This window comes from Mustela putorius, unplaced genomic scaffold (assembly GCF_011764305.1).
Source record: "Mustela putorius furo isolate JIRA1106 unplaced genomic scaffold, ASM1176430v1.1 tig00000083_pilon_pilon_pilon, whole genome shotgun sequence".
NCBI lineage: Eukaryota > Metazoa > Chordata > Mammalia > Carnivora > Mustelidae > Mustela > Mustela putorius.
In genome coordinates this window covers 2,335,431-2,354,793 of record NW_025421273.1, presented here as the reverse complement: position 1 = coordinate 2,354,793, position 19,363 = coordinate 2,335,431, and positions in this window count along the sequence as shown.

Below are 19,363 nucleotides of genomic sequence, written 5' to 3'. Positions count from 1 at the left end.
CAAAAGCCACTAAATGGTACATGCAAATATTAGTCCACTCAATTTCTTGACATTTGAAATTAACTTTCTGATAGATTATTTAACAATTTAGTTAAACAACACTGTTTTACCTCTTGTTCTGTGTGCACAGGAAAATGATCCCAGCACTGTGCAAACAAGGCTCAGTGAGAAGAGAAGACACAGAGGAATCACATGGCCAGGTGCAACTAGATGTAGGTTCAGAAGTCTGAGTAATAGAAGACACTTAAAGAGTAACCATTCTGGAAATAATTGTTTGAATTTGGAATCATTGATACTTGAAGGAATTTAAAATATAATCTGTATAAGTTCAATTAAAGATGGTTAAATGACATGAAAACAAATATAAGTTAATAGAACTTTAATATTCTGGATAGGACTATAAAAATCAATTAGCAGAAGACACTGGGAGACACAAATGTTGAAAACTCTCCTTTCAAAGGCAGAGGGCAATTTTCTCTTACTCAGTGACTTTATGGAAATAGAGCCTGGGTGGACCCATTACCTAAGCGTGTTTGCAGAAGACACTGGATTCCTATTCACCCAACAGATTCTGTGAAGCGAGGTGTTCAATAATAGTTCTCTCTATTTTGAAAGAGCAACCAGGCCTAAACCAGATGATTCTGAGACGTGAGAGAAGAGTTTAACATGAAAATGGAGTTTTAGTTCCACCTGTGCTGTTGTCTACTTGCCAGTGCTGATTATAGGAAATTAAACAGTTGGAGTCTTCAAAACATAAGAACTTCAAAAGATCAGTAAGACATTTATAGTGAGAGCATTGAGTTAACTCTTACAGGGTAGATGAAAGAAATTTCTTTACTGAGAGTATAACTAAGCTGAAATTAATCAACATATTTTAATGAAAAAAAAAAATAGAGGAAGATCCTAGCCTTTTAGTTTCCTTTGTAAGCTAAATTTCCTATACAATTGAAGTCTGCTGACTTTGTGCCTAACTACCTCGTCACACCCCAGAAACCTAGTTCTCTTGATTTCAACTACTGGTAATACTCCTGTATGAGCAGTACTACCCAGCCACACATCCCAGGCCTTGGAATAATTTCTGGAGATGTGCAGTTCCAGCCTTCTTAACAATAAGCAGTAAGTGACAGCCCCTGGCCTGTGCCAATCATTTTGTTTCCTGCACTTGATCATTCCCCATAAAATCCTGGTTACACTAGTTTTACCTTTCCCATTTCCCAGAGAAATCTTTCAATGACATTCCCATTATTTTACCCTATACCACACCAAGTTAATGTACTCATTTACTTGTTCAGTCTTCTACCTTCTGGAGTTCTCACTTCTTCCCAATGTTTTGACTAACTAAGACTTTAATCAGTTTAACAACATTGCTCATATGTATCTATGCACATGGACAATAACATTAAAGTTTATCAGCAGACTTTTTTGAACAACTCTATGAAATCACTCAGTAGTAAGTAGCACATTCTGACATGGACACTTTGATTTCCAATGCATGAAAATTAGTTTTCTGTATATTAAAGCAAACTCACTCTCATTGACAGTTACTGAAAATATCTGTCCATGGTAGTATAATTATGATCTGTGCCATGCAATTGATGTTGTCTGTTTGATAAACAATTCCCACAAAAATAATGAGGAGCATGTAATAAGTGCATTCTCCAGTTCATGTTATTAGATAAGGAGAGAAAAATTCATGTTTGAGAGAAAGACCATTGAAGTCAAGTACAGGCTCCTTGCCTGCCACATGACTTTTGCTGTATTGTTTAATTTATACATGATTAAATAAGGCATAACTCGAAGAGTTATGAGAACTAACTATACATATTCTTAAAAATGTATACTTATAACGTACACTGCTTGGGATGTAATAAGAGTTTAATAAGCAGTTGATGTAACTAAAAAAAAGAAAAAAACTATGTATTCATCTGTAAATTATCATTTGGTGACATAAAAACATGCCTCCTAATGAAATCAGTTTCCAAAGGAGAATGTCCAAAGACATCTGTGTTATTAAAAGTGAACTACCATATAATATAATAAAAAACACTAGATTATTATGTCAAATAACACCCTAACCTAAAAAAAAATACCATTAATTGTTTACAAGAATAGGAAAAATAGAACTGAAATTTGAACTTTTGACCAGGGGCTGAATCTTTTATTCTCCTTTATTTACTTTTTCAATTGCATCAAAAGTATCTGCTAGAAAGGAAAAAAAAAAGTAAAAGTTGCATTCTCAGAGTCATGTTACTAGTAAAGTACATGCCTAGAACTTTAGAAATATTAAGCCACAATAGCTAACCATAGTTTCCAAAAGAATAAAAACATATGAATAATATAAAATTGGTTTTCCGTATACAACTAAAAATAAGCAGGTATATTGTGTCCATTTAGAGATGTATATTTATGATCTTCATGCTTTATCAAAGCCATACAATGTTAAGCTCTTAGCTTTCACTCTCATTTGAAAGATAACAGCTGGCAGATCTGGCAGACCTTGAGCTGCCAATCATTTAGAGAGCTGTATTTGTCTCGATTAAATAAGCACCAGTTATTAAAACTAGGCCTTGACATTCAGGAACGCCTGTGGTTGTTCTTAGTTCTGTCTGTACCAGAGTGATGCCTTAGTCCTGAAAGTCCCCCTTACCGTAAGAGGCCAGCTAAAAGGGTCCTGAGTACCATTAACCTGCCTACCTTCAACAGAAGCACTCTAGAGATGATTTCAACCCCAAAATCCTGTATATTTATTTATTTATGTGTATATATAATTTATGCATTTGTGTGTATATTTATATGCATTCATATATGTATATTATTCATATAAATGTGCATATATATAATTTATATCTTAAAAGAACTCATTTTGTTCAAAGGGAATCTACTGTGAAATTTTATTAAAATAATATTCCAGGTTATCAAACAAACTTGTTAGAATATTTTGGCCAAAGGAATTTTTATTGACTGATGGAAGTTTGCATTTCTAACTTGGAAAGGGTGCTGTACATCCCATAGGAGAAGGTGTAAATATTACTCCACATGTGAGCCATTCATTTCAAAGCCTTTCTGGTTAGAATGCTGTGATTGTACTGTAGCTTGAAATTGAATACATCCAATTCCATGAGGAAAAAATAATAATCTCAGTATGAAATGTGATAACATGTTCTCTGCAATCTTTTGTCTAGTTAAAACAATGTTTGCCATCGAAATAAGATAGATAATCTATGCCAATTGAAGAATTTCCACTTGTCTGAATTAATTTATGTATTTGTCTATATTGAGCATTATATCTTAGAAGATAGATTTCTAAATGATGTGCTCTTTCAAAGCTTAATGTGTTCTTCATTTCTAGATATTGCTTAGTAGTGTTGGTTTGAATCACAATATTCTACTGAAAATAAATCATAAATTGTGATAAGGCTGTAATTATTCATATGAAATTTCCAAAGGTCACTTTAAGAAGTAAAGAGAACTATGTATCTGTCTTATCAAAACACAATAGGGAAGACAATTTAGAATGGAAAAAGAAAGTTCAGGGTTTACTTTTCTTTGACTCTTCTACATCACTTAGAAGTGGGGTAGACCATCACAAGCACTTTATTCATTATTCAAATTTCCCTCAATGGGAAAGAAAGAAAGAGGTAATGGGGCATATCAATGAAACAGTTTCGATGAACACTAATTGGTAAATTTAGCTCCCAGCACCTGCATGCCACACTACTCACCGTCTTTGAGAACTGTGGAACTAGATGTTTCATAATATTGAATTATACAATTAAAACATGCCATCTCTATGCAACTCTAGGTTCCTCTGCAAACCTGGTTTATCCCATTATGTAGTGTAAGTGATATGTAACATAAAAGGTGTTATAAAGATTTAAATAGGAATACTTTCAACAATTTTGTTTACTCTTTTAAAACAACTCCTGCATAGATGAAAATTAATTCATTTATTCAGATAATTGCATCAAAGAAAGCTTTTCCTCAATAATTCAAATTATTTGTTCAAACACATTTGGCTCTCAAGTTAACTCCGTAATTACCACTCTTATTTTACATGCAAATACAAATCGGAACATAAATTCTTGCATAGTAATAAACTAATTAACTTATATCTCACACTTTCAACTTTATTTTGTATTTTGATCTAAACTATGCCCAAGTACCAATTACAATTTCACACAAAGTTTTGGCATCTAAATCCAAAATAAGGTGGAATGTTAATTTATAAAATTGCATTATATTTTTCAATTTTTGAAGAATGTAAATCAAAAGAGGATTAGATTTAGTAAGGACATAATTATAAGATTATGAGTTAGGTATTAAAATCAGTTTGTCTATTCAAATACATTCACATAATATTTATTTGAATTAATCATAGTGAATTTAAAATTTTTACTTGTTCTAAGCAAAATGCTTTTAATATATATTTAGTAAAGCATTTGGAAAATGTGGTAATTATGGCTTCATAAAATATAATACTTCAAGTTATAAAGACATTTTATATGCAATGTTTGAATATCTTATTCTTTTAAATTATACAACCTTGATATTCTCTGCAATGAAAATTATCATCTAAGTGTATTCATATTTTCAGTATCACTCATGAAGGAAAATAAATCTGCATAGCAGAACCATGCAAATGTTATTGCCAGACATTAAATATACATGTCAAGAAGTTACAAAATGGTATACTCTTGAGACCAAATGCCACCCATATCATTAAATTCCATGAAATACTTGTTAAACTACAATAATCAATTGAAAACTCACTATTTGGGTATCACTCTCAACATATCAACTAACTTAGAGAAAAGGAACAAATTAGTCAACAAAGGTGGTGCAGATTTTCTAAAATTTTACAATTTTTGGTACATATGTCTGCAGTAAAGACAGTTTAAAAGCAAAAGCAAATGCTACTCAATGAGCATAGTATTGCTTTATGTGCTTTTGGTATATTTCTTTAACTAGGCTTTGTAAGTGGACATTCCTCTTATCTCCAATTGTTTGTGTTTACTAATAATCCCATGGTGAAAATATACTTTTGGTACTTTATGGTACCCTTGAATCAAAGACATGTCCATTTAAAATTGAAATAATATTGGCGAGTTGACTTCAGGAAGATTGTATTAATTTATATTCCCACTAACATCACAGGATAATCTCTGAATTACTACGGCTTGAAAACTCTAAAATGATACTTTATTATTGTTTTATTTTGTAGTTTTTAAAGAACAATTTCTATGTTTAAGGTTAATTTTAATTAATTTTTCTCTGAAATTAATTTCCTTTTTATTGTCTAACTTTTAATTTTCCTGATTTTTTATGATTTCTTAAGCACAAAATTAGTAGTTTATGGACAAATTTTACCTCATTCTTGACGGTATCTAAGTTTGCATCATGTTTGAAAGGGTTCTTAACTCTGAACTTTCAGAAGTGGTACTGATATTTTCTTATTAAATGTTTTCTAAGAACTTGATTCATAAGAAACATACTTTGAATGCAAAAGATTCATAAGATAACAATTGAAAGGGAAAGTTTATTTTTTAAAACTAGTCAATATTTTCATATTGAAATTAATGACTTTTTATATATTTTTAAATATGTTATTTATTTTGGAGGGGGAGAGGTAGAGAGAGAGGAATAAAGAGAGAGAGAAAGTGAGCAAGAACAGTGGGAAGGGGCAGAAGAAAACAGAGAAGTACAATTCCTGCTGAGCAGGGAACCTGATGTGGGACTTGATCGTAGGACCCTAGGATAATCCTGGGATCATGACCTGAGCCAAAGGGAGAGGCTTGACCGACGGAGCCACCCAGCCACCCATTCAGTATTCAGAAATACTGAATATTTTTTTTTAATACAAAAATAAGTCTGATTTTTATCTGTCTCTGCTACTTCCTAACCATCCTCCTTCCTCAGTTTTTTTTTTTTTTCCTTCCTTTCAGGAGATATATATTAATCAATTATCACATACCAAGGCCTATAGTAGTGCAGTTTTTGCATCTTGCTGCTGGAACAATGTGTTAACAATTACGATTTTTTTCCTGAGCCCCCACCACAAGTTTTACTTTCTGAATATGCCAGCAATTGTCAGCAAGTTTGCTAAACAATAATTCCTCAAGACACGTTATACATAATCAGACTTGTTCCTAAAACCTGTTCTTTCAATATCATTCATGTCAAAATGCAGCTTGCAACTTTTTTAATCATGTAGACTGGTATTATAAAGGCACACAATAACTATTTTTGATTAATGAGATGTAAACAAACAAACAAAAAACTTGCTTTCAACAACAGTTTTGTAAGAATTCGAGAGCTACAAGCATTCAATCCAAATTCAATTTATTGATTGAGAAGTTTTTCTCATGTTTCAGATCCAGTTCTGTCATATGAGTGCATATTCAACTGGGAGGCAAAGAAAAAAGCCACTTTATTTTCATTTTAACTTTTAATACTAGCCTAAACCTTATCAAAATAAAATATTATCAGATTGTTATGAGTAAAATCCCCAGTGCTTTTTATCCGGTGACTTGTGCAGTAAATTGCACACATGTTATTGCAGATTGATATCTATTAAATACTGAAGATGTTAGAATCAATAAAACAATGTTCCTTTGTATTAATTCTGCACACTAGCCTTGGACTAATTTTAAATAAATGCATATAAATGAGTGTGATCATAAGAAGTTCTGTGATGTTTTAGAAGTAATAGAACAATTCTACGTAAGCAGGAAATAAATGTTTTTTTTTCCTTACTATTCCCAAATTGTTTGTAATCACTATTTTTAACAATTTGAAATTTTTCTAATCATGAACTCATACAATAGTCCAAATGTCATTTGTGATTAGACTGAAATTTATAAATGATTACACTTTTAAACAGTTAACCTGAAAGTACAGAAATAAGTGATTTGCTTCAGAGAATTTGGGCTGCCTTTGTGCCTAACAACTGGCGTGTGAGCCCCAGTGGCCTGGAAATAGTCATTTTTAACAAGTTCACCAATGATACTAACAGATTGGAAAGCTATCTACTTTGTTACTTCATCACTCTTACTCCGGAGAAGTAAACAAATCAGACATACAAGTTTACCTAATTTGTGACCCATTTCTGTCCAGAAGGCAGGATAGAAAGAAGGAAAGAAAGAAGAAAAAGAAACATTCCTAATTTATGTGAGAATTTCTCTATGTATTATTACTTCTATTATACATATACAGATAATATGGTCTTAAGGTGGTCAAATATTCTTCTCAAATTTTAATGACTTCAAAATTACCCTTTATTGGGATTTTTTTACATTGCACATAGAAAGTAACAGGGAACGATCATTTAGAAAATTTATGACTTTTTAAAAAAAATCACAGAGTATCGAACCTAATTTTAATCTATTCTATCCTAGAGAATTGAAAACATATGTATATCCACATAATTAAATTAGGGTATTTGGGGGGGCACCTGGGTGGCTCAGTTGTTAAGCATCTGCCTTTGGCTCAGGCCCTGATCCTAGGGTACTGGGTTCAAACCCCACACTGGGCTCTCTGCTCAGTGGGGAGTTTGCTTCTCTCTCTCCCACTCCCCATGCTTGTGTTCCCTCTCTCACTGTGTTTCTGTCAAATAAATAAATAAAATATTTTTTAAAAAATTAAGGTATTTTTAATGACTTTATTAAAATTGATAAAAATTTGGAAATACCCTAACTGTCCACCAAAAGGATGGCTAAAAAATAGTGGTATATTTATACAAATGGATTTCTACTCAGCCGTAGGTAAAAACAAATTACTGATACATGCACTTATGGGGAGGAATCAAAAACTTTATGCTGATCAAAATGAGTCATATTGTATCAGTCCAGTTACATGAATGCCTGAATTAGGTAAGCCAACAAGAGTGAAATAAATCAGAATAGTATATGCCTCTACTGTGTGGGAAATGGGGGAAAGCAAAGGAGTGAGAAGTAATGTAGTACTGAGGTGACAGAAATAATCTATATTTAATCTGTAATCTTCCTAGTGGCTTCATTGTTGAGCACATTCTTTAATATTCATCATACTGTTGCAGATTGCAGGATTCTTATACAGTCAAAGACTGAATCTTGCAAATACAAAAGGGTGAAATGAAGTGGAAGTTTATTAAGTGAGGATGAGAGCTGAAAGGAAAGGAAAAGGTCTCTGGAGTGAGAGGGGTCCCGAATGGGTTGCCACTGAGGGTGGTAGTGGCAGTCTTTTATTGAAAGCTTGACAAGGAAGTTTGTGGCCTCAAGATTCTTGTACCTTCTTGGTTTGAGCAACAGCTATTGAGAACATCCTTAATGACTTACTTCTTTGAGGTCTGGCCATTTTCTGTAATTACAATGTAGCCACTAAAGAAAAATATTCCCTTACATCCAGGGCCAGGTGGTCTGGTCTAGTCTCTTATCTCTTGTTCATTCTTAGTTTCTGCCTGCCAGAAGGAGTTTCAGAGCCTAGTTGGTGGGGGGGGGGGGGGGGGGGGGGGGGGGGGGGGGGGGGGGGGGGGGGGGCGCACCTACCTCTTCCTGCCTATACCTTAACCCTTTCCTTACCCAGTACTGTAACACTTAATAGATGTGAATCATGCTGTATGTAAACTAAAATCCAAATAACAAAAATGCCTGTCCTAAAAAAATGCTTTTTCTAAGCACAGCATATCAAACATTATTGTATGCCTAATACAGGCTAATATTTTTATATATTTATTTACACTTTACAAAAGTGTTTTACCCACTTTTTCTTTGAATTTTTGAAAAATACAGTTTGCAAACTACATGAAGAATATTACATATGACAGAGTAATATAATCTTTCAAAACTTGTCTCCTGGCTGTTCCATCCATTTCCAAGGCATCAAATGATATTTATTTCCTCTGTATAGCACTATAGGTAATTTTTGCACATAGAAACACATGCATATTTATGTCTCCCCATTAATTCTACAGTGTATTGTGCCATTTCTGTGCTACATACCTTGTTCTTTTCCCTTAATATAGGTAAGAGGATTCTGTTCTCTTACATACAGTATGTGATAATTTAAAAACATATCTACAAATACTTTAAAACTCATTCCATCAAGTGTTGGGGTCTATAACAAATCCCCTTCCTTTAAATCTGGGCTGACTATAGTCAAACATTTGTAACTAAACTCTGGTGTTAGGTCAAAAAACGTCATTCTTTCAGGGGGACTTAGGTGATGCAGTCGGTTAAGGGGTGGCTCTTGATTTAGGCTCAGATCCTGTTCTCAGGGTTGTGAGATTGACCCCTGCATCCAGGCCTCCGTGAAGGCCACCACTGGGTTGTGCTCAGCCCAGAGTCCCCTTGAGATTCTCTCTCCCTCTCTCTTCCCCTCCCACTTGTGCTCTCCCTTTTGAATAAATAAATACATCTTTAAAAAAAAAAAAAAAAAAGGAAGGAAGGGAGGAAGGAAATGCCATTTAGCACCAATCTGGCTTAATTTCATGGGGAAGACCAGAGGGAGACCAAGGGGCATAATAAATCCCTTCCCAAATTCCTGATCCCTACAAAGTGTGAGAAAAAAATACAGTTGTTATTTTAAACCTTGAAGATTTGTGGTTGTATATTAACCACTGTATTGATATGTGTTTAGTATGTTGCTATCTTGTATATATGTATAATACATTCAAAATAAACTTTTTCTTTGTTTTTCCAACCTATTAACTTAAAAAAATATATATATATTTAATATATCAAATCAAATATATATATATTTGATAGATATATTTTATATATATATATATATATATATATTTGATAGAGAAAGCATGCACGCAAGTGAGGTGAGGGGCAGAAGAAGGAGAGAATCTTAAGCAGACTCCCCGCTGATTGCTAAGGCTGACCCTGGGCTCCATCTCAAGATCCTGAGATCACGACCTGAGCTGAAATCAAGTTAGTCACTTAACTAACTGTGCCACCCAGGTGCCCCCCAACCTATTTACTTTGAAAGCCTGCATACACAATAATATATCATTATTATGTCACCTGCTGATGAATACTAAAATTTGGTTTCTTATGTTGGTGTCTGTGCATTTGAGTAATTGGGCTTCTCTTCCAGACTGTAGGTTTACATTTGCAAATTGTTCTCCACCATTCGGCTCACTTGGGGTTTCTGGGTCAGTCTACAGGTAATGTCCTTGGACAGGTGAGGCCTGCTTATGTCTATTTGGGGCTTAGGCAACTGAACTCTGAGGATGGGGTTGGGGGAGGGGGTACCACCAACTGAGGACAGTTGGATAAGACTGCTCGATAGGGGAGGCTTGGTTCCCTACCCAAGTGAAACTGTAGGGTGGGTTTCATGCTTTCCTGGATTCTCTGGCTGGGGCTACTAGATGGTCAGAATTGGATATTATATTCAGTAATAAGTGAAACAACTATTTAGCTTCATATGCCATCAGAGAAGCAGGACAAGATCCAGGGCCTGAATTGCTCATTGTTTGGGGATCCAGATCAGACCAGAGTATACACTGAATTCCCTGGGTAGGTGAGGGTCTGCTCTGCAGATGGGGAGCCATGCAGAGCTGATGAGAGGGCCCAGCATCTCCCCATATGCTCTGGTTACGTTCCCTGCTCAAAGAGGTTGACGGCTCTGTGCAGAGTTGAGTTGGGCTATGGATTAGATTCCCTGCCCAGGAGAAGCAAATCTTTACACTAAGGCCAGTGTAACTCAAGTTGAATGAAGCCCTAAGATCCCCAACTGAATGGGGCCATCAGCTTTGCTCTGTAAACTATGGGGTCGACCCACCCATCTCTGGCTCTCCTCTTCCAGGGGTTGTCTTCTGATCAGATGATCCTGAAGGCACTCTGCACAGTTGGTGGGGTTAGGTACCAGTCTACTGGTTGGTGGAAGGGGAGGGGTCAATCCAGGCTAATCTCAATTTTCCAAGCAGCCGTTCTCACTGGGAGGGGCTGGGAGCCACCCTCAACCTTGGCTAGGAAGCAATTCCCCTTCCTGTGCATAGCACACACCAGCCCTCCTTCTCCACTCCCAGCACTGGCTTTGCTTCAGAGACAATCAGCTCTGCTTGCCTGTTGCTTGGTTTGAGTGCCTCTAGGTTGCATTGCCTCCAGGAGTTGTCTCCTGGTCAGATGGGGCTGGAAGACACTTTCCATAGAAGGTGGCAAAACTCCTTTGAGGTTATAAATAGGGAAGGTAGGTCTGTACTCCACCATGTCCCCTGGTTAGAGAACACCACAACTTGGGTCTCCAGATGAGCAAAACCACTGCTTGGGATCACTATTTGGGCATTGCAGGTATGAATGCAATCTGCCAAGATCTGTGTGCTGGTTGTTCCAAGTTCCTCCCCATTCTCCATCACAGTCAGATTTCCCAGTGGTCGAGCCCTGAAGATTTCCCTGCTATCTGTGTGGTATGAGATCAGAGTAGGGGCTCCCACAAAATAACGGTAGGAGGCTGGTCCCCCAGGGAAGGGAAAGGCTCAGGAGAGACCTCTCAGCATGGTGCTATGCTATCTTGGGAGAGGGGCAATAAATGAGGTTAACACATAGCCACTTCTCTTACCCTTCAAATGCAGTCTGTGGTGCAGTGTGTGCTTTAGCCTGACACCTGTGTTCTAGAATTTCTCAGTGGTGTCTTCGTCAAATCCTTGTTAGATTTCTTTTGAGGGACAGCAAAGTCAAGAACAACCTATGTCACTGTCTGGATGATATCACCTCCCCACTGATACTTTTATTAACATCACCTTAAATGTGTGAATTTACTAAAGGAAAATAAAATATTTTATATTTTGATTGTCTACCAAATGCATTTCCCGTTATACATGTGTACTCTTATGCCTCCTAATAGTGTCCACAGGTAGGTTTTTAGAGTTATTTTTAACTTATTTGACATATTTCTATTACTTTTGAAATAAATTCTTCTATTATGGCTGTTGTACATCCATATAATCATATGAATATAGTCATATGAGTTTTATACTATTATTTTATACATTCTCTTATTTTTGTAACTAAAATCTGTACAATCTTTAATTCTAAGTATACTATCATATCTTCTACAGAATGAAAGAAAAACTTCTCCCTATTCATGTTTCAAATTACTTATTCTTTTTCTGTTTTAAATATATTGGCTAGGGGCACCTGGGTGGCTCAGTGGTTTGGGCTGCTGCCTTCGGCTCGGGTCATGATCTCAGGGTCCTGGGATCGAGCCCCGCATCGGGCTCTCTGCTCCACAGGAAGCCTGCTTCCCTCTCTCTCTCTCTCTCTCTGCCTGCCTCTCTGCCTACTTGTGATCTCTGTCTGTCAAATAAATAAATAAAATCTTTAAAAATAAATAAATAAATATATATATTGGCTAGTAACTTCAGAGTCATATTACTTAATTGGCTGGTAGTGTACATTTTGTCTCGATTTGACTCTAGTGGGTATAAATCTTGTGTTCACTCACTAAAGCAACATTGGCTTTGGGAGATTAATAGATAACTTGTTTTTAACTATTGAGAATGTATTAATCTATTCTTAATTTATTGAGGGTGTGTGTGTGTGTGTGTGTGTGTGTGTGAGAAAGAGTGAGTGTGCACACAAGTGTTGACTTGACTTAGGATTCTTCCCACCAGACCAGGAATTTTTCTAATTATATATTCCAAAAATCACCTTTGTAGGCTCCCCATCTGTTCCAGTCCTAAAGACACTGAAATCAATTAGTCTTCTTCATAATTCTCAGCTGATCAAAACATTCTTATTACTAATCTGTCCCTATGGCCTGGTTATGGTAATTTCATCCACCATTTATTCAACTGGGCTCTCTGAAGGTTAAGTGCTACCAACTGGCTCCTACTTCTTAGAATGCTCCTTATTCCCACTGAAAGCAGGGAGTCCAATTCCATGTGACCCCTCCCATAACTCCCATAATCAGCCCTTGCTTAGAAAGAACAAAAATAAAGCCAGAAACTTTCAGAGATGATGGTACCCTTCCCTCTAACATTCCCCCAATGCATTTCTTAGTTTCTTCAACATTGCTGCGTACCGAGGGAAAAGTATTTCAGACAATGTTATAAAATATAGTTGAAGGATATTCCTCAGTATAAATTGGACCCTCATTGTTGAATCTAGCTTCAATTAACTGACCTAGAGACTATTAATGTCACTTACAATTTTTTAAGCTAACATATTAAATTTCATATCATTACGACAAGACTTTACTTCTTCTTTGTTAGCCTAATAATCTTAACATCCACTCTCCTACATGATCCCCAGTATCCTGCTTTCACAAATTGGTAACTCTCTGCAACTTTTTCAAAATACAGTTGTCTTCTTTTGGATCATTCTCAATCTGAGATATGCTGAAATTTTATTTTTATAGTAGCTGAAAGATGAGTACATACTAAGGGCAACTGATATCTCATTGTGAGACAAGTGCCCCAGTTAAAGCCATTAGAATATATTTATACAGAGAAAAACTCAGATGGGAGACAGGACATGTTTTTCTCTATTAGCAGTACTCAGGGATAATTAAGGATTCTCAGCCCCATCTGGGTTCATTGCAGTATCTTAATCCCATTATTCAAAAACTCAATACCCCTCAAATATGTGACTATATCAATTTCTAATTCCCATTTTTAGGGCTTATGTCCCAAATTACTTTCATATAGATTTCAGAATCATTGAAGATTGAATAGGTAGAGATGGAATACTCAAAAAGGTTTAAAGGAGATATTTACAAGAGTGTGACATTGTTTAGGAGAATCAACAAGAATAGGTAAGGAAACCCAGAGGTAACAAGAACACCTCTGTGCCTAATGGGAAAGGGAGACTTGTGGAAGTGGGTTTCCTGATAAAATTTGCAAACTTGGATTGATTTAAGTAGTGAAGATCAAATGTCCAGTCTTTCTCGCTTGCCCTTCCGTTAGAGACTCACTACTTCCTCCCATTAGACAAACCTTATTACAGAAGGCAAAACTCTCCTGTTGATGCAGAACAAAAGTGTCAGCTTCCCTAGAAACAAAGGAGGTGAGGAAGAGATGTGGAAGAAGGAAAAATATGCAGCTCAGGGATACCTACCTGGCTTCTAGTACCTCTTCCACAGTGAGTCCAGAGAAGACCTTGCAATTACCTGATATATGCACATTTCTGTTGATGTAAACAAGAGATTTAGGGTTTTTAAGTCATTGTATGCAACTCATCCTTAATTATGATGTAATGGCTCATTCATATGAATTATCTGAATGGGTTTTAGTCTTTGTCTTAGTTCTAGTTTTTCCATATGCTCTATGATCTATCTCCACTACTTTTAGCAACCATAATCCCCCCTTTTTGGTGGTGGGGGGGGAGGGTCTGGATTTTACCTGGTTCTGAAATTTGTTTCTCATTTTTCTTGTGTGTATGAAATGGAGAGAGAAATGCTAATTTTATACCACTATATTTCGGCAGAAGTACTTTCACCAAATAAATTCTGTTATAAATGTTTCTTTATTTAATATGAAGTCTATAATATATTGCATCAAATATGTCAATATTCCTTCAATTATCTATGTGCAAAATTAAACTATAAATAAATAAGAGAGCAAAACAAAGATTTGTAGATACTGGCAACAAAAAATGCGTTCAATGTTACACATTTGCATTTAATGATCTACTTACATGTTAATTTCCCACATCAAACTGTGTACTCTTCAACAATAGCAACACCTAGATGATCTAAAGTCCTCTGAAATGTTTAAATATTGTGTACAAATTTAGTAACATTTCAACTTAGAATTAAGGGCTAAATCAAATGTGAAATTATTTATTTTGAATTGAAACTATTTCTTTTGAATTGTAATTAGGAGATTTTTACTTTAATAAGCTAAGCTTTGTTAAACATTACAAATATTTTAAATACCAATTATCTCAAAAATATCAATATTATGGGTGTTATTGACTTAAACTTTTCTTTTTTTTTTTTTTTAAAGATTTTATTTATTTGTTTGACAGAGAGAGATCACAAGTAGACAGAGAAGCAGGCAGAGACAGAGAGAGGGAAGCAGGCTTTCTGCTGAGCAGAGAGCCTAATGCGGGACTGGATCCCAGGACCCTGAGATCATGACCTGAGCCGAAGGCAGCGGCTTAACCCACTGAGCCACCCAGGCGCCCTGACTTAAACTTTTCTAATTTAAGTCTAAATTTCTTTGTAGTTCAAAGTTGATTACTAAGAAAGCAATTACACCTTTAAAATCATCAGGGTTACCACTTCTGTAGTTCTCAAGACCAGCAGAGATTTATTAGGAATAATGATTGGTTTCTTGTCTGTTACAGTGATGGACACAGAGAGTCCATTTAAAAGGCATTTGTCAATGACTCTGTAAACCAAAGAAGGTAATTACATAGTTCTTCTCCCTACACTATTCTTAGTGATATCAACAGTCTTTTAAATGGTTAAATAACCTATATGTATTTTTCTTTCTTTTTTTTTTTTAAGATTTTATTCATTTATTTGACAGACAGAGATCACAAGTAGGCAGAAAGGAAGGGGGAAAGAGAGAAGGGAAGTAGGCTTCCTGCTGAGCAGAAAGCCAGATGCGGGGCTTGATCCCAGGACTCTGGGATCATGACCTGACCTGAAGGCAGAGGCTTTAACCCACTGAGCCACCCAGGTGACCCTATATATATTTTTCTAATTTGGGGCTATTACTATGTATAAATATATTCTCTCATTTTAGATATTAATATGAAAACTCATTTTTTCTATCTTTTAATGTTTTATCTGATAATAGTATCACAATTTCTAAAGTCATCATAACGACCGTACTTACCTATTTTTTATTTTCCTGTGCCCAATCCTAGAACATGGGCTAGTCACTTCATCAGCTTAGCACATCTTTTATAATAACCAAGAAACATGGATGGAACTAGAGCGTATCATGCTTAGCGAAATAAGTCAAGCGGAGAAAGACAACTATCATATGATCTCCCTGATATGAGGAAGTGGTGATGCAACATGGGGGCTTAAGTGGGTACGAGAAGAATAAATGAAAGAAGATGGGATTGGGAGGGAGACAAACCATAAGTGACTCTTAATCTCACAAAACAAACTGAGGTTTGCTGGGGGGAGGGGGTTTGGGAGAAGGGGGTGGTATTATGGACATTGGGGAGGGTATGTGTTTTGGTGAGTGCTGTGAAGTGTGTAAACCTGGTGATTCACAGACCTGTACCCCTGGGGATAAAAATATATGTTTATAAAAAATAAAAAATTATATTAAAAAAAAAAAGAACACACAAAAAAAATTGCCCTGTGTACTCTCTAATGAAGAGGGTTTTTTTTTTTCCAGTCTGAGACACATAGACCACTTATCATATCTAATAATCAATCTCAGATTACTGATAACATTTTAATTCACTTTCATAGGATCATATCATTTAAATTAACATTAATTGTGTTTCACAATGGAGAATAGGCCCCAAAACTATAGCAAGATTTATTCCAATGAAGTAAATAGCTTGTATTTTTAAAGGTTGTATTCTGGTGTTAGTAAAATACATTCTCAGATACTTTAACTAGATGCTACATTAGTCATTCCTATTACAATCAGCCATCTATTCATATACTCTGTCACTCTTTATCACACTAAAGAAGGTATCTAATGTTTTATAATGATGAATATTTCATATATTCAGATAATTTTTTTTTTTGGTCAATGTCATTGAAAAGATGAATAACTCTTGCTTATTTAGACCTTAGCATAAATTAGAAAATTCAAGCATAGTGATCTATTTTTTTAAAACTTTCAGGTAGAAATGTAAATGACTTTCCCTAAAATTAGTGACATGTTTAGAACTTTTATCTTTTCTCAATTCTAAGGCATATGCTGCTTGAATGACTGACTTTTTTATTCCCCCAAATGTTATTTGTATTTACCTATTTACTTCTTTATTAATTTGTCTTTTAAAAATAATTTTTAGTTTTTTTTTTCCTGAGAAGTGGATGTTTGTATCCAGTATTAGCTATTTCTATTTATTCTGCCAGATTCTTAATAAATACTAATAACATATAATACCAACAATTATCTACATGAGGGTCAACTGGACAATCTCAAACATGAGTTGATGAAATAGAATCTGATTAGGCATTGCATTCATGGCTCAGTTTGGCACTTTCTAGTTTTTTGTGTCTTCTGACCTAGAGAAATATTTGCTTATTTCCAAGGTTTTTAATCATCATTTTTAAACATACAAAAGCTAGGTTGTGGAATATTCAATACCATTCACAATTTTATTTTTAATTTTAAGATTTTTTTTTTATTTGACAGAGATCACAAGTAGTCAGAGAGGCAGGCAGAGAGAGAGGAAGGGAAGCAGGCTCCCTGCCGAGCAGAGAGCCCGATTCGGGGCTTGATCTCAGGACCCTGGGATCAGGACCCAAGCCGAAGACAGAGGCTTTCACCCACTGAGCAACACAGGTGCCCCCACAATTTTAAAACCAAAAGAAAAACACCTAAATAAAGGGGAGAATAATTCAGATAATACTATACAAGCTATCTTTTTGGAGGACACCATCTCAGCATCTTCTTAAAAGTGAAAAAGAAAAATACACCTCAATATACATTCACTCAATAAATGAAGCAAAGTGTACTCTTTGGCAGACACAGAATGGCATCAGTCATGGAAAGAAATCCAGCAGAGAGTTCAGTAGATAGTAGTAACCCACTAAATATGTGTTGACTAAATGAAAGAACACCAGAAGGAAAAACAAATGCTAGTTCTAAACTGTGGAATATAGCATGATGGCTACCGAAATAGACAAGTGAACTATCATTAAAAGAGATGCATGGCTTTCTTTTAAACACACAATAATGAGGACTGGGTAATGCCAGAAATATTCATTTATATTCATAAATGTAATTACTTTGTAAAAAACGACAAGGTGGCATTTCTGGTAACAAACACGCTTTATCTGCAGGCATATTTGAAACAGAGAATGTATTTTATCATCCGACATAAAAAGTGTTGATAAAGGCTATCATTTATGAAGTGGTTACTTGATGCCAAGCAGTGTGACAAGTGCTTACATGTATATTAATTAGTCAGGATAGGCTACCTGCCAAAAAATGCATGTAAAACTATCTGACTTAACATCATAAATATTATGGGTCATTCACATCATAATATAATAGTTTTGAGAGGGAGGTGGTAGGGAAGGGGATTCTGCTTTACATGCTCATTCAGGGAGCCAAATTCCTTCCATGTTGTAGTATTTCATCATCTTTAACAAGTTCTCCAGTGATGGGGAAAGAAGAAAATAGAGAAGCATTCTCTTTCCTGGGCCCAGGAGAGATAGACCTCACTTAAGTACATGTTTGATGATAAAAACTAATCATCTGACCTTGCCTGCACATAAACAATTTAATATTCTTATTTTAAAAACTTGTCCAAGAAAAGAAAGCATGTTTGGTGAGTTTCTGATATCTGCCACACATGTGAGCAAACTCATGTAATATAACATTCTTATAGTCAGTGTTATGCATAAACATATTTTCCCCCCAAAGGCTGAAAAACAACGCTGAAAGCTATAGTGCTTGTAAATCTGTGATAGAATTATACTTTGCAAGATAAGTTAGCCACAAAGTAAAACATCCAATAACAGAAAAACTGACTAGTCAATTCAAAACAATTGTGAAAAAAATTAACAAATGTTTGAGTTGGTATGATGATCTGTTTCACAAAAGAAGTTTATGAAATTTCATTAGGAGTCATCACTTTGGAATATTTAACCATGCCACTTGGAAAAACCTGTCTAGATACATTTCCAAAAATGTATCAGTGCAATATAATTATATCTCAATAGCTCTTAATCCTTGTAGATTCAATCCCTCTTTTCATGATAAATATTTTATAAAATCCCTTTTACTATGCTGAAAGTTAATTAACAAATAATCTAAACTGTATAGATGTGTGTATTTTTAAAAATTAATACCATGATAGAATGAAAAAGAGAAACTTAAAAATTAATGTATGATATAACACTACACAATTCAACTTTTAGAATCTTCACACAGCTGTAATAAAACAGCAAAGTTAGTAGATATTTGTATCCACATATAAGAAAGTTTGGATATAAAAATGTAATTTTTCATTTAAATAAGCATTATAAATACTTTCTCTTTTATACTTGCCGTTCAGTTTCCATAATCATGTAAGCTGATTCCATCTAATAAATCTCATTTTGTATATGTGTACTAATGTTCCATTAGTTCTCTTCTCTAGAGAACCCTGAATAATACACCACTGGTGATATATTTTTCATAATGTGAACTACTCATTAAAACACCTAGATCAAAATTAAATTATTGTCTCAGTTTATTACTGAGAAATTTGTATTACACTAAAATGATGCAAAATCATTTTGTCAA